Genomic DNA, 24,835 nt, shown 5'->3' with positions numbered 1-24,835 from the left:
CACCAGTCTGTGGTCAAAGCCTGATTGAAACAAATTTAGAGAGCCTGCTTTTTTTTTCTCCTACAAGTATTCTCACAACCTTTCATTATTAATGTAGAATATTAATATACATTGAAAATATTTGAGCGGAAAAATAAGTAACCTTAAAAAAAGTTAGGAAATTTCATTATTTTATACATATTATATAGCAGGAGTTCCCTCTAGTTTATAGAAGAGCTTGTAAGAAACAGTTCATTATGTTAAGCACAATTTATTTCACAAGCTGAGAAGCTCATTCTGTCGGTTCCAGGGATACAGTTTTCATGAAATACTAGCACATAGCCGATAGAATGGGAAATTGAGGAAAAGGGGGCCTCGCATCCAGTTTTTAGTAATCTTTCACTTCAACTCCCCTCTCTGCCTTGCTATTTTCACTTGTAACATGGGACAGGAAAAGCTGGACTGTGAGTAAGTCCCTCGAGTAGGGTAGGGTAAGTGAGGTGCTAGGTGCAAGATTTAAGGAGGCACTCACTCTCTGAGATGTCAAATGCCAACCCTGCACTGACCTGAATCCAAGAGTGAGTGCCTCCTTATGTGATGCACCTGAGGCTTCTCACCCTAGTCTGTAGGAAGTGTGGTGTATAAAGTGGGGCTCCGGGTGTGGTCCCTGGGGAAATGGGTGCATTGGGACCGGGTAACTCAGGATGTGCTGAGTCAATCATGCTCTGGGGAATAAAGAAAAATCAGGCCACGAGGCCAATTCCATGGGACTAGAGACATCGAGATAGCACTAGGTTGCCCAGATAATAGATCGGTCTGGTGACAGAATATCATCTATAAGAAGGGGACATCCTTTTAAGAAGTGCCCTACTTGTGGCTCAGGAAACTCATCTGCTGAAAGAGGAGGGGAAATTAAACACTTGAGTCATGAGGGAAGGGGAGGGGCTAATGGAAAGAATGACTATGTGAGGTGGGGACAAAGGGTGGATAAAACCAGGCTTCCTGATGCACACAAATCAGCTCCTAGGAGAGATCCAGGGTCTTATGAGGCTATTTTTATGGTCTCAGTACGGGGAGTCTTCTCCACTGCCTGGATGACTCAGAAGTGGGCACTGTGTAAAGATTTTATTAGATAACCTCAAAGGTTTATTTTTGTAAACTAGAATTTAGCGCTTTGCATTTGCAAAGCAATTAATAGTGTATGTGTTAGTTAATACCCCATTTTTGGTTCAAGAGCAATATTTTGTTACTTAAAAATTAATAGCAGTATCACAAAGGGCTTATAAAAAGAGATATATTACTCCAAGAGGCAATGCCGTATAAAGCTAAGTTTTTATTTGCCATTACTTTAATTACTTATGTATTATTTTATATGTTTTCATTATTTTAAAGTGCCTTGGGAGTATGAAATATGTCTTACATATAATGCATTCTGTTTTAGCCAGAACAACCTAATCGTAAGTAGCTGTAGATTAATGCATTTATCACTTAAAATTTCTTTTTAATGTTCTGTAAGCAAGTGAAATTGATGTCTCAGAGAAGACAAATACCTCCCATGCCATGGAAGTCCTCCTCAGCGAATATTTCTTTATTAGATTATGAACATTCCTAGGAAAAGGAGAACAATGAAGCTAACGATAAGTAGACAGAGCGTACAGCAGCATGACAAACGTTAGTTAAGAGCTAATGCTGAGAAAACACTGCCCGTCCTTGGGATACGGAGTATCTATTTTCATCTGAATTGAGTCTTAAAATTCCACGTGCACAGATCTTCTCCACTTCCTCCTGGGTGGATTGGTGTGACTGTCCCGCAGAGGTGGCACAGTTTCAGGGAGGCTTTAAAGCATCCACAGAGCCATGCGGTTTTCCTTCAGCAGGCACACTCTGGAGATAAATGTGACTCATGGTCATGATCCCTGGATGAGGGTTTTTAAAAATAACCCATAGCCTCTATTTTTAGCGAACCTGCCAAGCTGTAGGGCTGCAGGCTCCCTCTTTCACAGAAAGTAATTAACAATCTCTACTCCCTTAGGAGAAGGCTATCACTGAAGTTCCTGATATGGAAACAAAAATGCACCCGCCATTCTAACCAGTGGACACAACTCCTGAAACAAAGGCAGCCACCCTTCCACCACCACCTGCCCTGGAAGAGGCAGCTCACTCCAAAAGGATCAAATCATTCAGAGAAAAGCAAATAGTTTAAAACTTCTAAGAGGTGTTGTTATAAATAAGGAGGTGGGAAGCACAGCCCTTCGAAAGCAGCTTAGTCCTTCCTTTTCAAACAAGACTTCCCCCAATGACTTGAGCTCATTTGTTATTCAATTTTACTCCCCAGTCAATGCTAAAGGTTTGAAAGCTTTTGGCAGGCTTCAATGGAATAATTTGTGCTCTAATAGAAAGACCAGAAGGGCAAATTATACAAATTCATTGTGAGTCAACCAAGGCTTTCCAAAATTAGAGAGAAACCTACGATTTGAGGAGAGAATACAGACCACTGAGAGTGTGTCATCCAGCATGTCCTTTCCACGGACAAAGATTGATGGTTCAGTTGACAGAAACCCAGGTATGTGGATCCACCCAGACCCCAATTTCACACCTCCATATAAACGGAGTCATCATGTCATGACGGTGGTGGACCTGTCCAAGCAATTCCCAATTTTCAGTGACATTCATTTAGATGTTAGCGAGGTTATCCATTTGGAAATGTTCTTTGGTTTGGCACCTTTTTTGAAGATGATGTTAAGGAAGGTGTTGTGGGAGGTGACAGGCGGGGTCTCTGGTCCCGCTCCCCACATAAGAACACAGGACATGGTGAGGCCAAAAAGGAACACCCACAGAGCTATAGGTAGGGGAGTCATACCACTATAGTTTCACTGGAGGCTGGATTGGAGACACAGGAAGCAGGAGCCACACTATCTGCAACTTGCTGTCCTAACTGCAATCCGTGCTTGCCAGCCACCATCTTCTTTCTAGCCCCCATTTTCTGCTAGCGTAGCCACGGCAGTTATATTAGTGGCCAATGGCTCACTGGTTACAGCTGACAGCCAACTAGCCACAGCTGATGGCCACCCAGTCACAGTTGATGGCCATTTACTACCTGAGCCAGAACCTTTCTATGTGAGGCCGAGAGCCTGGAAACTGCTCTTTGGGGCTCTGTCCCCACAGAAGGTTACTATTTGTTGCACAAGTTATAAATGTTCAATAAATGGGAATTCTGATTAATACTTGTTTTTCTTCACATTTTACTAGTTTATTTTCTCCTTAGTTTCTTATTGCTTCTCTATGCTGCTGCTCTTCTTAAATCAATTTTTGTTACTTTGTAGAGTACATTCTTTAGCAATCCTCTCAAACAGGGTTTGTGAATGGTACATTTTCTAAATTCTTGCTTGTCTGAAGTGCCTATATTTGTTTCCCACATGAATATTTTCACTTCAAGTCTATGTCCACAACCTTTTTCCATTAGAATTTTCTAAAGAGCTAGCTTTGCTCTCTGCTCCCATCAACCCATTGCTCGTGAGAGGTATGAGGTCGGTGTGATAATGCTTTTTTTCTCTCTTGTGTATAATTTGCTTTTTTCTTGGGAGGATTTAGAACTTTCTCTTTGTCCTGGGTATTCTAAAATTTCACAATGATGTGACCATTACCTATGCAGCACTTTTCATTTTTCTTGCTTGGGTCTTTTTGGGCACTTCTGTTCTAAGTACTCACGTTATTTAATAATTCTTCTAGTATCTTTTTAAGTATTTTCCTCCCGTCTATCCTCTTTGTCCTCTCATTCTGAAAATGTTATTAGGCAGATGTGGGAACTTATAAAATTATTTTCCATGTTCTTAACTTTTCTTTCATGCTTTCCATCTCTTTTCAGACACTTCTTCAGTTGAATCCTCTGGCTCACTAATTTGTGCCTCAGCTGTTTCCATTCTGTTCTTTTATCCATCCACTTTTTTTTTTCATGGCAGTGATCAAAAACTTAATTTTCAAGACCTCCATTTGATTTGGCAGATGTAATATCTGCTTCTATGTCCATGAGGCTAATGATTAAACTTATTCTTGAGTTTTTCTCTTTTTCAATTAACTTCACTTTCTCAGATGTTTGTTCTTTCATTTGTTAAAGTTGACATCTTTCATGGGGTTAGTTTGCATGGCAATTACTGTGATGAGCTTGAAGCAGGAACTGGCAAGGCTCCGTCCACCTGCCCTGAAATCCCTTTACCATTTTCATCTAAACAGGCTCCCTTGTACAATTACTCCCAAAGGCCAGCATCTGTGTCTCTGCCACAGGTTAGGCCTCAGGCTGCTGGACCATACTTCGCCATTGCACAGTGAGACCCAGAGGTGCCTGGGAGGTAATGTCCCTGGGGACAGTTTATGCACAGATAGGTACAGGGAATCTAAACCCTCCAGGTCCCTCACCCCTTGATAGGGACACCTCTGAGATGTGAACTGTACTCTCCAGAGCTCCCTGCATTAAGCCAAAGTTACCTTCTGAGGGACCCTATTTGCTATCTTACCCTTGGGTGGCCTCCTCCGTTTTTGGTCTCACTACCCCACTCTCCTACCCATTTTTCCAGGGAATATTTCCTAATAAATCAGCTTGCCACAAATCTTCATCTCAGAGGCTGTTTATAAGAACCCAGACGGTGCTTATCTTTCAGTTGAGCCCTGCAGGCTGTCTGTGAATACTGTATTTGTTTACCATGGCCTGAGTCCAGTGAGTGGGGGAGGAGCTGGAGGGGTGCATAAATACACATATATAAATAGATATATAACATAAGACATGTGCATCTTTGAAGTCTTTTCTAGAGATCTGGAGGGAGAGGCTCAGCCTGCCTTCTTGGCCCAATCTCCATAAACATCTATTTAGCCTTTTTTTTTTTTTTTTTTTTTTAAATCAAAAGCCAACACCACAAAAGCAGAGTGATGCAAAATATGTGTTCCTGATGGGCAAATTTCTATCCTTTGGGGCACAACAAATTCAGCTGCAAATCTTCAGCTGCAAAACCTGAGCTTGGAAGCCAGTCACTCATTCTATTATTGAGCTCTTTTTGTGTGCCTGGCACTGCATATACAATAGGGAGCAAAGCAGATCCCCAGTCACAGTATACGCACGAAGAAGGATGGCTTGTTTTCTTGTCCCCTCACATTCTTACACACATGTACTCGCACACGTACGCACATGCTCTCTATCACTATCCCTTTGGGAAAACAATTTGGCAACTTGTATCAAAAGCTCTAACATTAAACATTCCCTTTGACACAGGAATCTCTCACTTCAGGAAATTTATCTTAAGGAAGTTATCTTAAATAAGAAGAGGAAAAACTATGTATGTGTAAAGATGTTTATGCTCAAAAGCATGACATTTATAAAACAACCTAATTGTGTAACAGGAGAAAGGATAGATACTGTATGTGAGACCCACTGGATGGACAATAATGCAGAAGTTGAAATTGTAATGCGCAGGTCTATGGTTATCACAAAGAATGCTTTTAATGCTAAGTGAAAAGAGCTGACTACAAACTTGTGTATATGGTTGATCATAATCAATTACATAAAAAACATGTGCCTGTAGACCCAGATTGAGGGGAATGCACTGTAATTGAAAATAGAAGTCCTGTTAAGGTAGTAAGATTGCAGGTGATTTTTCTCTCTTCTGTTCTCAAATGCTCTTTGTTTCCTTATGTACATTTAAAAAAAAAAAAACTTTGGCTATAAAAAATTGTTACCAAATGATTCTTAGAGTTAAGAACCTGGAATGCTGTTCTTCTAGAATCTAGGTTATGATATGGTTGGCTCCTTGTTGACATTCAGCTCCCAGATCAAATACCACTTTCCCAGAGCAGCTACCTGATTATCCCCCATACCTAACTCCTGGTCATTCTGCCCCATATGCTGGTTTGCTCTTCTTCAAGGCTGAAGAATTCTATCTAGAATTTTATCTGATCTTATTTATGCATTTGTTCACTTGTTTACCATTTGTTTCACCCAAGTAGATTGAAAACCTTGTGAGATTAAAGACCCCATTGTTGTAGTTGCATGTATCCCCAGTATCTTTAGTGCCAAATGCTGGAGATGATCTGAATTAATGTATGCATGTTCTCATTCATTCCACTGTCTTGATAAGCCAGTGATAAGATACACTTCACATCACAGATTAGAATACCTTCTGTGATCTGACCCTTGCTTCCTCTCTCCCTTCACTTCCTGGCACTTCTGACCTCATATTTTAAGCTCTAGCGATGCTAACTGTTCCAAGTTTCCCTCCTAAACCATGCTGTGCCCATAGCCACGTCTTCTCCCCTCTCACCTTGCTGGCACCTCTGCCCAGGATGCCCTTTCCATTTCACTTCACCTGGCCAACTGTTGCTCAAGATTAATCTCAGTTTTCATTTTCTCCTTCCTTAACTGCCCGACGGGAGCCAGGTGTGCCCTGACACTCAGGACAGCTGATGCTCACCTCCATCACCACACTTTACAAAGCACTTTGTGTTATGTCCCTGTCAGGCTGGGAGCCTGTGAGAGTAAGGGCAGTCTTATTCATCCTTAGAATGACCTGCTTCCTGGCACACAGTAGGTGCTCAAAAAATGTCGAACTGAAATGAATTGCACTATTGGGGGGTGTCAACTATGTGCTAGGCATAGTGCTGGATGGTGTGGCATATGAACAAACGTAACTAGAGAACACAGATTATGAGAGGTCAACTCGTGCCAATTTCCCCTAGAGCAGAGATCACCAATTAGCTATGCTCTAAATAGTGAAAGATTTTGCATAAAAATCCACATGCCTGGCTTCTTCTGAAAAATGAATAGTTTTGGCAACAGGGCAATAACTGATTGGAACTAAATAGAAGTGCTTACCAGGTTACCTGGACATACATCACTGTTAATTCTCCACAGTTCCCGTCACTTCCCCAGTGTGCCCAGTCTGAGGTCTGCTGTTAATGTCTTCAGAAAAATTATGAAAATTTGGAAATAAGGCAACAGTATATTCTTTCAATGTCACATTAGAACATTGTCTCTCTGGTCCTGCGGGGGATTAATTCTCTGGGTGTGGCCGGCCCTGTAGCCACTAGCCACCTGTGGCTATTTATACTTAAACTTTAATTATAATTAAATAAAAAGAAAAATTCAGTTTTTTAGTCATAGTAGCCACACTTCAAGTGCTCATTAGCCTCAGGTGGCTAGTGGCTATTGAATTGGATTGTCATTGCAGAAAGGTCTATACGACAGCGCTGGTCTAAGAGATGTACTTTGTTGAATTTGCCCTTTACTGTTGATTAGGGTGAATCTGTGAAGTCATGTGCTAACTTAAAGATGTTTGTCTAAATAGATTTCTGTCTTTGGGAAAAGATAACCCCCAAGGTCACAGTGTGATTGCCCTGTGAGACATTAACCATTCAATTTGTCTCTAACTTAGCAAAGTTATTTCGGCATGCCTTTGTTGACTGACTAGATAAACCTGTTTCTCAAATTTTCCTTTGAATTAACTTTACATTCCTGCTGCTTCCCTCCTTCAGAGTGTAATGGGTTCAATGGTGGCTCCCTAAAAGATATGGCCATGTCTAAATCCTTGGACCTGAAAATGTCACCTTACTGGGAAAAAGGTTCTTTGCAGATGTAATTAAGGATCTTGACATGAGATCATCCTGGAGAACCTGTATGGGCCTTAAATCAAGTGATAAGTGTCCTTATAAGAGACAGAAGAGGAGAAGCCACAAAGGGGCAGATATGAAGATGGGGGCAGAGAGATGTGTCCACAAGCTAAGGAGGTTATGGAATGCTGGCAGTCACAGAAGCTTAGAGGCAAGGAAGGATTCTCCATTAGAGTCTTTGGAGGGAGTACAGTCCAGCTGACATCTTGATTTGGAGCTTCTGGCCCCCAGAACTGCGAGAGAATACATTTCTACTGGTTTAAGCCATTTGGCTTGTGGTAATATGTTATAGCAGCACCAGGAAAGAAATATAATCAGTTAAACAAATGTTTGGCATGTGGTTATTTTATATTTCTATGACAGTCATGTTCTTAACTTTAAAAAATTTACTTTGAGATTTGTCATTTATAGAGTCAAGTTCGTGCTATTCTTTCCTCTCATATTCTTACATGTAACGTTTTACCTTCCTGACACGGACAGTGTTTGAGATTGACCTCATGTCCCAGCCCTGTAGAAAGAAATAGTCCAGAATGCACAAAGCACTGACCGAAAGGTGAGCGTAAATGCCTGAGAGCACAGATTCTGGAACCAGCCTCCTGGCTGTGCCGTAAGTTGTGCCACTTGGGGCAAGTTATTTGTCCTCACTGATCCTCGGTTGCCTCATCTGTAAAATGGGATAGTAATAGGAGCTGCCTCATGGGACTTTTTGTCTCCATATGACAAACATAAGATACGCACCAAGGACTGAGGGAATTCATTGATGTCATATGCAGTGAATCAACATTAAAAATTAATTTTATAATTGTCCTGTGAAAGTACAACTATAGTGTGTTGTATTTTTGTGTTAAAAGTGTTAATTTGTGTGTTCTCCAACCAGCGTCAGTTCCCCTTCTATCACCATATATTTGATCCCCTTTACCCTCATGTACCACCCCTCTCCCCCCTTATCCTCTGGTAACCACTAAAAAAAAAAAAAGAAGTAGAAGTGTTAACTTGTATATCAGCAATCTCTGTTTCCCAGGTGGGACTCAGACAGTTTGTGAGCAGGACGCACCCTTGGGACCAAAAACTATGGCAGAAGAAAAAGGCAGCGAGAAGTGGCACTGAGAGGCAGCCGGGCAGCAGCCTTCACTGAACTCATGCCTTCCGGCTTTGTCCCAAGTTGAGCCAAATGGCCAGGCCTCTATACCCATGCTGCCCTCAGTCACTGGATGTGGGCACTACGCGGGGCATGGTGGCTCTCAGCAGCTGAGAGATCTCTGGAGGGGCTGATTGCTGCTGTCCACCGATGGTCCTTCTCGCAGTGAAGAGTGATTTGGATGGTGAATCATCGTGTCCACCACACTCTGTAATCCTGCTCTAGGACGTCTTCATGTTCCAATATCCAGGGAATCTTGAAAAATGAGATGCCCTGCCCCAGGGTGGGCTGAATGTAGCGTCATCCTTTCCCTTCCTGGCTGCATGTGACATTTCAGTGTCATCATCTTCCACCCACCCCTGCTTCTTCTTTCATCTCCTTTTTCCTGCTGACAGCCTCCTCCCAGCCCCTCCCTCTTCTTTTTCAAGGTTACTCGTGGTGCTGACTAGTATAAAATGAGGGGAAGAGAGAGGCCAGATCTGAGCTGAGAGCTAGCCCCCTCACAATTCAGCAAGGTGTGTCCCCACCCAGCCCTGGGCCAGCCTCAGACCCCCCTTCTCTGCAGGAGGAGGAGGGCTGCCTTTCAAATAACCCAAGGAGCTACTCTTTAAAAGCTTAAATTCCAAAGGGATTATTTCTGTCAGGGGAAAAGAATAAAAGGAATCCACTTCTGTAAACATGAAACAAAGATCAGAATAAGGGTTTAAAAGTAATGCTCAACTAAGCCACAAAAAGGCATGGAAGATTGTACAGTGTTCTGGGGTGGGTTTTCATTTCTGCTCGGAAGATGAGAGAAATGGTTAAGTGAGGGGGTTAAAAGTAGGATTCAGTGGGTCCGCAGAGGGCAGATGTTGGAACAATTTCAAGCACTTTGGTTGGCTTTGTCAAGAGAAGCAGAGAACTGTGAAAGGGATCTGTGCATTTCTCCTCATGACAGCATGCCCACATTATCCTGTGTGTGCAAGGATAGGGACAAAGTCAGCGACTGAGTGAGGCTGGGGTTGCCTCTCCCTTTGCATGGATTGAAACTGACTGGGTTCTAATACTCATCCAACCATAATATAGCCTGTATGATTCCAGCGGAGTCATGAACTTGGGTGTTGGATTCCTTATCTGTACAATGGGGACATTACCCAGTGTGCCAGTAATGGCTTTGTTTGTAAGTACAGAAACCAGGTCTGTCTGAATTAAATATGAAGGGAAGTTTTGGGGATTGATGGAATTTTGGAAGCAGGGTAAATGGGCAGGAAGCGAGGATATGCAAAAGGCTAGGCGGGAGCCACGGCAGAAGCCACACAGCAGGAAGAATCACTGCATGCCGAAACTCCCTCTGCCTTAATCCTTAGTCACTCAGGCAGGCCGCCAGCGTCTCTGAAAAGAGCATGGAACTGGCCAGGCCAAGGCCACCCACCCTCTTTTACTGAGCTGCAACTTCATCAAGAAAGAGGCTCTGATTTCCTGCACCTCACCCTCCTACCAAGACCACACAGGATGACAGACAGACCCAGGTACTAATAAGACCAGGGCTGATGCTGGACAGCAAAAGACAGAATCACAAATGAAAATTCCCCACAAATGGCCAGCACACCCACTCTTCTCTGGTCCTGAGACGTGGTCTGAGATGCACTTAGCATAGTGTTTGGCAATAATGAATGCTTAACAAATAAAAGTTGCTATTGATGGATTAGTAAATTAGGGTGTATCCATACAATGGACTTCTATTCAGCAATCAAAAGGAAACAACTATTGATAACAGGGATGATTCTCAAGACATTAGGTTGAACAAAAGAAACCCAAACCAAAAGAGGACCTACATACTTCCACTTATATGACGTTTTAGAGGTTTTAGAGAAGTCCTGGAAGTTCCAGAAAATAATCTGAATTGTGGCGATAGAATCAAGAACAGTGATTGCCTCTGGATCAGGGACACAGGGTTCAGGACTGACTGGAAAGGGACATGAGGGAACTTTCTGGGGTGGTGGAATGTTCTATAATCTTGATTAAGGAGGTGGTTACTCACAAAATATACATTTGAAAGCTGTGCATGTTAGTATGTGTAACACCTCAGTTAAAAATGTTTTAATATTGAGATATATTTCTTTTCATCATTTGATGCAGAATGCCTTCCCAGCCAAATATCTTTGCCACCTATTTTGAACTGGGCACATTGTGATCCAGAAGAAAATATGATTTCCCAGACTCCGTTGCTGCCAGATGCATCCATATGACTTGCTTCTGGCAAGTAAGATGAATTCTCTGAGACTTCCAGGTGGCAGTCTAAAGGGAGCTGACTCAGCAGGGTGGAGCCTCTTTTTGTCTTTACTTTTCTTCTGGCTTGCAAACTCCAGCCACCTGTCTGGACCATGAGGAAACCCTGGGGATAGAATCCATACACCAGAATGGAGCCCCAGAAATATAGATAAGAGCCTAGATCCCACCATCCTTGGATTGCCTGCCACTGGACTTCCTCTATAGAAGGAAAAAATAGGCTTCTATTATGTTTAAGCCATTTTTATCTCTGATTTTTCTGTTTCATGCAGCTAAATCTTATACTAATTGACACATAAACAAAAGTGACCCGTTTCTCCTTCTTTCACTGAGAGTTATCCACGAAGCAGCCTTGGCCTATCCACCCTTCATCCTGGAGGTCAATGAGGAAAGCAAGTTGATAGGACAGCAATTTGATTATGTGCTCTCTCAGGCATATTTGCACTTAAAAGAGGACAATGTTTCACCCCAAAGAAGCATCATGGCCCCAAGCTGAAGTCCAGTCTTGTAAATTTTGTGTTCAGATCCAGATACATGTAGGAACTCTGTGTAATGAATGTATCAAATGATCTTCTGGCCTTTGGCAGCCATGTGTAGGCACTTGACCACAGTTTTGAAAGGAGAAATAAAAGTTAACTAGTTACTTTTAAGATCCAGTCAAACATGTGTTTGGAAAGACTAAATCAATGGCTTGTTGGAAGGAGACATTATGCAAGTTAATTTTCCATAGGCTTTGGAAAGGGAAAGTATATTCCCTAACTTATATGCAGGTTCACAAAACAACTATTTCTTATGTCAAATATTTTTTTAAATGTCGATCTCCTTCAGAATACTTACGTATAAGTTCGAACTCTTAAAACAATTAAGTATTTTACAGAATTAGTAAAATATTGCTTTTGAATGTAAAGTTGAAAGTTCTAAGATTTACAAATGATTAGATAAATTTATTCACTGAGAAGCATCCTACTACAATAAAAGTCCTCATTCCTTTAAACACTGTAATTTGTACACAACATGTGGGCATAGGGACTGATTGATGAAATGGTTTTTCCCCTATGCACCATGAGTTTATTACAAACAAGTATGTAAATTGAACTTTTTCATAGCTTTGTCCTTACCAATGACATAATTGTCTCCATAGTAAACTAATATGCTTCCAAAAACACATACACATGCATGCAATCACTCACCCCTCTCACAGAGTGAGCCTAATGTTGGAAAAAAAGGCTTTAGAGTATTCTAGATTATTCTAACTTTAATTGTCAAGAAATACTGTCTAATTTACTGTACTCTAACCTCTGAGTAAGACAATGGAAATTTTGTCATTATTCTTTAGATATGTATGCAAACATATATGCCCATGCCCTTGCCCCAGGACACTTGTTTGTTTAAAGTTAACCAGGCAGAACCACTTGCAGCAACATTAGGTTATTTACATTCAACACTCCAAATTCATTTACTAGATATTTTTTGGATGATATGATTTCCTCTTGAACTTGAGATTTGTTATAGTCCATCTCCATTAGGAAAGGAGAGGTATAACAAGTTAAATATCCTCAAATTGTTATATGTTCAATGACAATTACCTAAGAGAAGACTGGAAATGTAATTTCATCTGTGATGTCTTTTTTCCATTGGTTCTGTGATTTGGCATGCTTAGTACCCAGCTAAAAACAACAAGGCATATACGATATGTAAGCTTTCAATTGCTTAATCAATAAACAAGCCTAGAGCCTGAACATAGAGTTCATGCCTTTTATTATAGTCACAGTTGAATAGGCTTGGCTGGCCTTCAGTCATCTATTACCAGAGATGTGTGCTTGCATTTGGGAGGGGTTCATAGATACACCCTCCTCTTCCCATCTCAAACCCATCCCTTGGCACTTCCCCTCCACTGACTGTGGTCTGTGCAGTGGGTCCAAGGCCTTGGGTTGCCATGGCTGCCATACCCTCACCTGTATGGCAAGTCTGGCAGTGAATGGAGGAGCCCTTGGCAATGATCTCAAGGTTGCTCCCCACAAACGCCTTCTGCCCTGGCCCAGGATAACTTTTTAAAAAATATATGCACTGTTTTTATTTTGTTGCACAGTTATTTTAGAGACATAACACATGCAATGTATGAATATATCCTCTTTGTAAAAATTTAAAACATCTGAACTCAATAACACCATAAATTAACTGCAAATAATTAACATCTATAGATTACTCTTCCAACTATGGCAGCATGCACATTCTTCTCAAGATCACATACCAAGACAGATCACATTCGGGGCCATAAAACACACCTCAGGAAATTTTAAAAGATGGAAATCATACAACGTATGATTTCAGACCACAGTGGAATTAAACTAGAAATCAGTAACCAAACGACAGCTGGAAAATCCCCAAATACTTGAAGATTAAATAACACAGTTGCAAATAACACATGGGTCAAAGAAGAAAACTTAAGAAAAATTTTAAAATATTTTGAACTAAATGAAAATGAAAATACAATTTATCAAAATTGGTGCTTAAGCAGTGCTTAGAGGGAAATTTATAATATTGAATGCATATATTAGAAAAGAAAAAAGATCTAAAATCAATTATCTAAGCTTCTACCTTAGGAAACTAGAAAAAAAAGAGCAAATTAAATCAGAACTAAGCAGACGAAAAGAAATAAAAATTAGAGCGGAAAGCAATTAAATTAAAAACAGGTAATCAATAGAGAAAAATCAATACAGCCAAAAACTGCTTCTTTGAAAAGATCAATTAAATCAATAAGATTCTAGCCAGGCTAAGAAAAAGAGAGGACACAAATTGCTAGTATCAGAGATGAAAGAATGCAACATCACTACAGATGTTATGGACATTAAAAGGATAATTAAAGAATAGTATGAACAACTCTGTGCCCACAAATTCGATAACTTCGATGAAATAGATCAATTTCTTGAGAGACACAATCTACCAAAACTCACACAAGAAGAAACAGACAATCTGAATAGGCCTGTATCTACTAAAGAAATTGAATCAACGATTAATAACCTTCTAAAACAGAAAGCATCAGGCCTAGATGGGTTCACTGAATTCTACCAAACATTTAAAGAAAAAATTATACTAATTCTCTACGATCTCTTCCAGAAGATAGAAGCAGAAGGAATACTTCCCAATCATTCTAGGAGGCCAGTATTACCATAATACCAACAACAGACAATGACATTACAAGAGAAGAAAATACAGCTCAGGGCTGGCTGGTGGCTCAGGCAGTTAAAGCTCCGTGCTTTTAACTCGGAAGTCTGCTGGTTTGATTCCCACATGGGCCAGTGGGCTCTCAACCACAAGGTTGCCAGTCCGATTCATTGAGTCCCGCAAGGGATGGTGGGCAGCGCCCCCTGCAACTAAGATTGAACATGGCACCTTGAGCTGAGCTGCCGCTGAGCTCCCGGATGGCTCAGTTGGTTGGAGCGTGGGCTCTCAACCACAAGGTTGCCAGTTCAACTCCCGCAAGGGATGGTGGGCTGTGCCCCCTGCAACTAGCAACGTTGCAACTGGACCTGGAGCTGAGCTGCGCCCTCCACAACTAAGACTGAAAGGACAACAACTTGACTTGGAAAAAGTCCTGGAAGTACACACTGTTCCCAATAAAAATCCTGTTCCCTTTCCCCAATAAAATCTTAAAAAAAAAAAAAGAAAGAAAGAAAGAAAAGAAAATACAGCTCAGTATCTTTTATGACCATAGATATAAAAAATGTTTCTTGAAATATTAGCAAAGCATATCCAATAATGCATACAAAGAATTATACACCATGACCAAGTGGGATTTATCTCAGGTATGCAAGGCTGGTTTAACATTAAGAAATTAATTAATGTAATCCATCACATCAACAATCCACATGCTAAAAAAACAAACAAACAAAAAAACCCACGATCATACCAATAGATGCAGAAAAAGCATTTGACAAAATAAATTCATGGTAGAAAAAAAAACCTCTCATGATAAAAACTCTCAGTGAACTAGAACTAGAAGGTAACTTCCTCAACTTGATAAAGACTATCTACAAAAAATCTATAGCCAACATCATACTTAGTGATGAGAAACTAGAAGCTTTCCTGCAAAGATCAAAAACAAGGCAAGGATGTTTCCTCTCATCATTCCTTTTCAATATCGTACTCTTAAACTGTCTCATATATAGTTGACTTTTCTTTTTCATCTTCTGTAGAAGTCAAGGATGACCCTGTCTGAGGCCATGTGTCTGTCTTTAACAACAGGTATCCTGAGGATGGAATTGATCTGAGTTTTATCATATGCAACCCTCACTGCATATGCCCTCCCTACACGTTAAGTGTCAACCCCTTTCTGATTATGTGGTTGTTGTTCTTAGCCTCTGCCAAGGCCTCTCCTTTCAGCCTTCTTATGTGTTTCCTCTTCTCCCTTCCCCAAGCCACCACCTGTACTGTAGCACAAAGGGCATACAGACAGAGTTTCCTGGGGTCTGCTAGGTCCTTCAAACACTTTCTCAGTTCTGTTTGCCCAAACAACCAACCTTCTAAAAATGGAGTGGCCATAGCTGTGGTCTCCAGCAGCCAAGGAGTTTTTCCAAATGGTGAAAGAGCACCTCTGACTTCTGACTATATGTGCCCGATTGAATATACACATTAACTGCACCATCTCCTCACACCATACTAAAGGATGGTAAATTAAAAACTATGATACATATAAACCCACAAGGACAAAGAGAACAAGAGACTAGTTGGCAGCAGATGAGCAATACCAATAAAATTTTGGAAACGTGAAAGCAGATGGAAAAATGATAACTGCCTTTGCAGAGCAGAGAAACTGAAACCCACTTCCCACAAATGGGAGCATATTTTCTTGGCAGAACTCTAGAAAGTCTCAGAATTTGGAGGAACAAGTACTTTTAAACACTGGGGTGTAGGGTGGGGCTAAACCCAGGGTTGAGTGAAAGTTTAATTGACAAGTAGTTAGACATCCTGATGCCCTCTTCCAGTCCCACCAGCCAACTACCCTTCATGGATTAGTTATCTAGTGCTGTGCTGTAAATTACCTCATGACTTAGTGACCTAACACAAAAATAAACATTTATCACCTCACGGTTTTTGTAGGTCAAGCATTCTGGAAAGGGTTAGCTGGGTGGTTCTGCCTTAGGGTTTCTCGTGAGGTTGCTGTCAAGATGTTGGCTGGAACTGTAATCATGTAAAGGCTGGACTGGGGCTGGAGGGTCCACCTCCAAGACGGTTCAGTCCCATCCCTGGCCAGTTAGTGTTTGTTGGTCAGAGGCCTCAGTTTTCACCACATGGACTTCTCCACTGAGCTGCTTGTGTATCCTCATGACGTAGCAGCTGGTCATGAGGATACTCACCCAGAGTAAGTTGTCCAAGACAGCAGGTAGAAGACATAATGTATTTTATTTTCTAGTCTTGGAAGTCACATCCCATCATTTCTGCAATATTATGCTGGTGACACAGGCTGCCCTAGTCAATACAGAAGGGGACTATATAAGAGGTAGAATATAGGAGGTGAGAATGACTGGGTGCCATCTTAAAGGCTGGACACTAAATGTCCCTCATCTCTTTGTCTCACTCTTTCATCTGAACACAGAGACAAAGATTACCAGGAAAGTTTCTAACATGAAAAAGAAACCAAAACAAAGAAATTTAGAGAAGATAGAATAGGTAGGAAGCAGAAGAAAACTTTAAAAAATAAAAAAGGAACTAAGTCCTCAGAGAGAAAAGCTAAGATATGAAACAAGACCGGGATGTAATAATAATGATAACGAAAAAAAAAAAAAGCAAAAACTACATAGTGTTTCCCACCCCACAACATTCAGGGAGTCCATACTATGTGACAGCCCTTATTCTAAACAGGCTGGTACATGTATTAACTCAATTAATCTTCAAAACAACAGAAGGTAAGTCCTATTACTATGTTTATTTTTATAGAGGCACTAAGTAACTTCCCCAAGGCACAGCTGGTACGTGGAAAAGTGTAAAGGTGATGCCAGAGCCGGTACACTTTGAAAAAAAGGCTTCAGAACCTGCAAACAGATCCCTTGCCAGAAAAGGAGAGAACACAGATTTCAGAGGCAGATTAGACTGTGAAAAGCTCAGCTGGGCCTTGGTAGCAAACAGGGCACAGCTCATGGTATAGGATGAGCTGGTCTGTAGTACCTGCCTTCATGGAAAGGTGGCTTCACAGGCAGAGACAAGCAGCAGAGAACAAGCCCAGCGATCTGCCCACCTCACTGTGTATCCATGTCCCACAGTTTCTCGGTGTAGTCCCCCCGGCCACAGCTTTTAAGGAAACTCTGGGAGCAGATCAGAAGTTCAGGGGTGAGGGGCTGAAAACAGGAAGTCATGGCCATGCCTAATTACATCTGTTCTTGAACATAATGATAGCTACCGTTTAGTGCTCACTTAATCAAATCACTCTAACCTTCACCACAGCCCTGTTTTATGGATCAGGAAACAGTGGCCGAGAGAGACATTTCCAAGGTCTCATAGCTAGTGGGTGGCAAAGTGGGGTCAGACCCTAGGCTTACTTGGCTTTCAACTGTGCCTTTTCTCAGCATGAGAGGCTGTTTGGTCAAATGGAGTGTCAGTGTGTGTGATGGGGCCAAAGGCTTGAAGGTACTTGTGCTTTGGGTCTTGCTCTTTCATAACTTTGCTATCACCCTGACAAGGACATCTTGGCCAGTCCACAGGTCTCAAGAAAAGGACAAGAGACACATCAAATAGAGATGCCCCAGCCAAGCCAGCCTAGATCAGCTGACTCCTAGTTGACCCACACATTCACAAGAATATACGATTATTTTAAGCCACTGACTTTTGAAGTATTGTTTATGTGTCATTCTTGCGGTGTTAGCTAACTGATACACCCTGCCATGGGAACGCCTACCATCAAGATAAATAAACAGATGACTAATGGTTGAGAGTATGAGAAGGCTCAGAGTCTGCCTAGCTAAGGTTGCCAGATTTAGCAAATAAAAATAGAAGACAGATAAATTTAAATTTCAGATAAGCATCAAATAATTTTTAGTACAGATATGTCCCATGCAATATTTGGGAAATACTTATACTAAAAATTCATTGTTTATTTCAATTGCCCATTTAACTGGGCATCCTGGGCTTTATTTGGCAGCCCTACTGTGGCAGATTTGCAAGAGTCGCACTGTACAGAAAGCACCTGTACGTAAAAGAGGGCCTGAACTGGAGAATAAGAGAGATGAAAACAGGAAGTCATCTCCTCTACTCTCCATCAGGCAATAAGTACATGTATAGAGCAGGCTTTAAGTCTTTTTGAGGTCTGTAGAGGTACTGAGTCTGAGCAAAAGCTCCCTGAAATGTTAAGGAAGGGCAGGCTTGCTAATGGTTGGAGGAAGTCTCTTTCAGTCTTATTATTCAACCACTCTAAAATTAGGGGTGTATAGGGAAGGCCCCGGCTTTCCTTGTTTCTGCAGCCTGTGGTACCACGCAGTGTATCCCTCCCAACCATCTGAAACCTGCATCCCTTTTGCTGGATTCAGGAAGTATTTCCTGGGTTACTGCACCATCTGTCTCTGAGGTACCTGCAAGGGAAAGGCACCGTAGGGGCGGGGAGAGAAGGGCTGCAGCCTGCCATGAGAAAAGACTGTCCAACGAAAGTTCGTCAAGGGGTCAGGCCAGCTAGCAAGCAACTGGTGGAGCCAGGGGCTGGATAAAATCAGAGGGAAGAAATCCAACACTGCAGAGGGGAGAGCGCAGAAAAGTCATGACGAGAAAATTGGGTCCACCCTCCACCTTCGTCTCTCTATTTTGCAGATTCAGGCCAGCCACTGTTTTTGGCTTTGCACAGTCTAGCTGGCTATTTTTGTGAATAATCGCCAACTCAATCCAGGAAGAAATTCCATGTTGTCAGCCAGCACAGATTGTTGTAGGAAAAATGACACTACTCCATCCTCTAGGCAAACTTGCAAATTATTACAAATTTCCCCATCTCTCTTCCACTCACACAGCTGGCTAAAGAAGGGTGTCTGTCAGTTTTTCCACAGAGACAGACTTTTCCTCCATGCGATTTCTCATGATCAAACAAATCCCTCTGGCTCTTTATTTACGTACTTTAATCCCTGGTTCCCTTTCCCAACATTAAGATAGAACCTGGGTAGGCCCTGCTCCTGGGTACTTCTCAGGACCCAGGCACCAAGCTCTTCTACACATGGCCTTGGTACAAAGAATTCCTGGAAGAAATACTGGCCAGCTAAAATTCTGCACCTCTAGATAAATGACGCTTGTGGGGATGGAGTCCCAGGGGATGGTTTCCGGATTCTCAGCCTCGCGTGGAGAGATGCTGGCTTGGTTATGGGATGGCTGTGGGCTGTGGTCGGATGGCCATCTGCTGTGGCGGGGTGGCTATCAGCTGTTACCGGTCAGCCATTAGCCACTAACATAACTGCCGAGGCTGCGTTGGGAGGTTGGTTGTTGTTGGTTGGCTGGCAGAGAAGTGCGGATTACAGCTAGCAAGTGGGATTGGTTGGTTGGCAGAGAAGCAGATGGCAGACTGCAGCTAGCAAGTAGGGTTAGCAAACATGGATGGCAGATTGCGGATCATGTGGATCCTACTTCCTGTGTCTCGCCCAGCCGCCAGCGAGACTGGGATGCAGGAAGACCCCTCGTTGGGGTACTGGCAGATGTTTACTTTTGTGTCTTGACCAGCTGCCATCGAGAATATAGTGGTATGAACTCCCTTATCTATGGCTCCATTGTTGTTCCTTTTTGGCCTCACCATATCCTGCATTCTTGTGTGGGGAGTGGTATCAGAGTTCCTGCATTACAACCCCATAAAAACCAAATGTGCATGCTATCATCAGCAGTGCACAGCTTTGACATAAACTACAGACTGCTCATCTGAGGACCAAGGTTTACCTAACCACTAAGAACCTTGCCCCTCACTGCCGACAGCACTCGAACTCAACCTTCTCCAGACCCAGGCTCCCACTTACATGCTGCTTGTAGATTTCACAGACTCTCTCCCACTTAGATTCAATTCAGTGAATACTTCTTGTACCCCTGTGGTGCTCATCACACCGTACTAACTCCAGAGGAATATAAAACTTAATAATGCACAGGATCCAGCTTTAGGAAGTTTGCTGTGTAGAAGGAGAGGAGACCTACAAATTGCTACAATGTGAGAAGAGACCAAACAAGGATCTGCATGACAGTAGGGACCACAGGAGGAGGTAATACAGAGAGATGCCCCTTGGGAGGAAAGGCCTGGGGGGGTCTCATGGAGGAGACCCTTTGAGCTGGGCCATAAAGGACTTCAGTAATGACCTCCAGGAGGTCAGGGATGTTTAGGCATCATGATGAGCAGTGTGGAGGGAGGGTTTGTAGAGAGAGGAGAGAAAAGTCAGGTTTTAGTGTGAGACAGGAGTTGGAGCATCAGAAGCACTTCCTGGGAGGAGTACCCAGACTTTGATTTGTGTCCCCAGCTGGACCCCAGAGGCTGGTGGGGTCTCCATCCCATAATGCACAGTCCAATCCCCACCCTTCCCCCTCTTATTTAGAGGGCTAGATTCTAAAATAGTTTACCCTAATAGCTCAAAGGGTGAATCTGAAGTGTACCAATGTTAGGTCATAACCATGATTCCTCAGGCTGTTTCTTTAGAAGACTTCAAGTAGTTCTGAACTCCAGCTGTCTCTGTTGATAAAGAGAAAGTAAATTCTCCCTGTTGCAAAAACTTTGGGAGCAGAAGGAAACCAACCTGCCAACTGAAATTGATTTATTCACTCAACTGGAATGACCCAACTCACTTAACACATCCCCTGAGAGGGAGCAGTTTACTTCATTCAACCCATAGGATCAAGCTGATTATCACATAATAACGTAACATCTTCATGAGAAAGTCAGGGTAGCAAAGACCATTCCCACTTAATAAATGGATAAAATGAAGTACAAATTTCACAGTCACCCAAGAGAGACTCATTTCTAGCCTAATGTGTTCACCAGATCATCCTAACATAGGATCATTCTAACACAGTTTCCTTAGGTATGGGATGAATTCCAGACTTCCATTGCATCTCTTTGTACATATTTTCCTTAACCAAAATGCCAAAGGCTAGGGTTTCCTTATTATCATGGGATAAGAGAAATCTCATTTCGCAGTTCCTCCCCAGCTCATTTCCAAATATCTGGTGGTCTCTGTTTTCTTCCGTTCATAACAGTTCCTTCCGACCTCTCTTTCTCATGTTCAGAATAATTCTTTGTCAGTCCTTTCTGTGCCTACAGTTTGCAGGCTGAGGGAGAGCTCAGAGCCCTGATAAGCTACGTTTGATTCTGTGACAACCTGGCTCCAGGCAGTAGGTCCATGAGGAAATGACATGTGCAACCGTGTCAGCTTCCAAAACTTCCACCTGGCCTTGATCACCCAGGGTCTCCAGACACTTGTGTGTGTTGATCTTGGGATGCAAAACAGCTGCTGGCCTCTGAGGCGTCTCAGTAGCTATGGAGACAGGAACATAAACATCAGTGAGGATGTCAGGAAGCAGGTGGCAGGTTTTTGGCGTGAAAGCATCCGCAGGACTGACTTGACAATGTCGGTGTGGGCTGTAAATGATGAAAGCAGGATTCCCAGGCCTCCCTTTTATCGAGCGGGGTGACAGTAGCTTCATACTGATGCTCCTGCACTCTGCCTCCTTTGCATCCAGTTGCTCATTTGTTCTGCATATATGACCTGAGGGTCTGCTATGTGTGAGGCGCTGTGTATGCACAGAGGTGGAGGTGAAGAAGGCAGAGTCCCTGCCTTCACAGAGCTTCCCAGGACGTGGGACTTCCAAGCTAACAAGGGGAAATTCCTGGGCAAATGGGGACAAGTTCATTGGTCACCCTACCGGAGGTACAGACCATTAACAAGTTCACAAATAAACACAATAAGTTCCACTAGTGATAAATGCAATGAAGTAATGTGAGGTGATGCCATCCCAGGGGCTAGAGTCGTGGAGGTAGCACAGAGACCAAAATAGCCGTGTAAGGTAAGAAAGGAAGGGCTTCTTGGCACCAGGATGAGTAAAGGAAGGGATGGAGTGAGACGGGAGGAGATGAAGTCAGGGAGGCCAGCTGCAGCAACGGTAAGGAATTGGGGTTCTATAACCATGTGAATCCAGAAAACTAGGATTTGTTACGCTCAGATACTCTTTTAGGGGATTTACATGTTAGCTCATTTTATCCTCAGAACAAAGGTGGGTCTATATCATTATCCTCCCTTCATTACAGATGACGAAACTGAGACACAAAGAGGAGCGAGAACTCTCCTACGTTCACAGCCATTGATGGCAGAAAGTCAGACTGCAAGCCAGGTGGTCTGGCTCCAGCGGCTGTCCCTGAAACTCTTCCCCACACTGCCTGGGGTCTTAAGCAGAGGGGCACCAGGATCTCATTTCTACTGGGGCCAAACCCTCTTTGCGGCCTCTCTGTGTGACTCACCCACTCCAGACCTCTCAGATCCCAGTGCCTGTGGACTGTATCAAAGTCACAGAGTATCAGTGGGCTGTGCCCCTGTAATATTTTCATAATGGGCTTCAAATGGAAAAAATCAGGGAGGTGAAAATATTATGGCATATTGCCTCTTAAACTTCCAATTTGCTTCTTTATAACCTCCCCCAGTGTTATTCTTGCCCCTTGTTGAAAATAGAAAACACAACCATCCAGCAACCAAATTACTTTAACGGATGTGGTTAACAATGGGTTTTCTTTCCTCCACCATTTCTGATAAATGTGTACACAGCATTATATGGGGGAAATATAGAGCTATAGCAGTGAGAAATGAACAAGGATAATTTGTATGTTGGCATTCCCACAGTAGAATGTCAAATATTTCATGCCCCTGTGATACAGAGCCTTTCTATGCTTACTGCTACTTTCTTTGAAAACATGCTTTATGCTCATTTTATTATTAACGTTCAGCTGTACATATACATTATATGCACTCTTTTCATGTTTCTCAAACAGTATTTTACAGTCTGTAATAAAAATAAATGTCTTGAACACTGAAAATGATACCATGTCCAGTGAACCAACAGGCGGTAGGTACCGACAGAACGTTCTTTCTAAACATCACCCTGCCTTCACTTCATGTCATGCCCCATCCTTTTAGAATTCCTTGCAATGATCACTTTTACCAAGGGAGTTTGTTGCTTCTGTTGAGCACGATGATTAATCAATGTGGACTCATTTCTCTCATTATTCTTACAGCTCTTCTTTATACGGAAATTCCAGGTGGTAGGTAAGAACAATCAGATCCCAAATTTAACTTGAAATCATCACATTGTAAGAGTACTTGCAAATCACATATTGTAAAATGAGTTGAAAAGTAATCTGTATGCATCATTTGAATTTTAGGGCTTTTTGATTCTTATGAAATAGATTTTAAATTAAACCAATAGATATTTTAGACAGAAAAGTATCAAAAGAAATTTTAAAAAGGCAGGAGAGACCTGTAGCTAGCTCTGGTTTTGCATTTCAAAAGAAACCCACAGGGCGGCCTGTTAGCTCAGTTGGTTAGAGCACAGTGCTCTTCACAACAAGCTTGCCGGTTGGATCCCCACATGGGCCACTGTGAGCTGCACCCTCCACAACTAATTGAAACAACTACTTGACTTGCCCCTAATGGGTCCTGAAAAAACACAATTAAATAAATAAAAGTGAAAGAAAGAAAGAAAGAAAGAAAGAAAGAAAGAAAGAAAGAAAGAAAGAAAGAAAGAAAGAAGGAAAGAAAAAGAAAGAAACCCTCAAAAGCAGAAAGGTCCAGCCCCCAGTCCCCCTGGGGTAGGTTGGCGCAAAAATTAATTGTGGTTTAAAAAGTTAAAAACAATTGCAAAAACCACAATTACTTTTGCACCAACCTAATAGGATTCTGGTGAAGACCTTGCATGGTTCATGCAGATTTTTGCTCTCCAGGTTCAAAACTGGAGAGATGTGATGGAGATTCATGAAGCCTCGAGTAGGAGAGAGATTTGGAATGTAAGGTGACTTGTTTTCAGGATTGCCAATAAGATCTGGCATTTGCAGATATGAGTATAGACATTACATTTGATACTAAGCAAGTTTTTTTTTTTTCATGTCAAAGAGAAAAACAAACACCTTTAGCATTTCAGAGTGAGCAATGGGTGAAAAAAAATGTCACAAACACCTCTCACCTGACGATTGGATACTTGGTATCCAGGTCATGGGAACAGGGAATGGGAACAATGGGTGTGACTGGGTGTAAATGGCCTCCCAAAGATATGTCCACGTGCGAATCCCCAGGACCTGTGAATATTACCTTATATGGCAGGAGATTCGATTAAGTTAAGGATCTGGGGAGGAGCAATTGACGCTGGATTATCCAGTAGGCCCTAAATGCAACAATATGTGTCTAGATGACAGAGAGGATAAAAGAGTTTTGACACAGACCCCCAGAGAGATGTGAAGTGATACGAAGTGATTTCTGTGAAGCAATATGAAGACAGAGAGAGAGAGTAAAGGCATGCAGCCACAAGCCAAGGCACACCGGCCACCACCAGATGAGGCAAGGGGCCTCTCTCGAGCCTCTGTAGGAAGTGTGGCCCTACTGACACCTTGATTTCAGTCTTCTGGCCTCTAGAACTGTGAGAAAACAAATTTCTGTTGTTTTAAGCTACTGAGTTTGTGGATATTTGTTACAGCAACTTTAGGAAACTAATGAATGGGTAATAGGTGTGAGGAGAGATAGAAGGAAAGCAATTATGATTTTTTAGCTGCATATTCAGGGAGGCTAGAACCTGATAAGTCCCTGAGCAGACTCCAGGACATAG

Source organism: Rhinolophus hipposideros (genome assembly GCF_964194185.1).
Source record: "Rhinolophus hipposideros genome assembly, chromosome: 14".
In the NCBI taxonomy this organism is placed as follows: domain Eukaryota; kingdom Metazoa; phylum Chordata; class Mammalia; order Chiroptera; family Rhinolophidae; genus Rhinolophus; species Rhinolophus hipposideros.
This window is presented reverse-complemented; position numbering follows the sequence as displayed.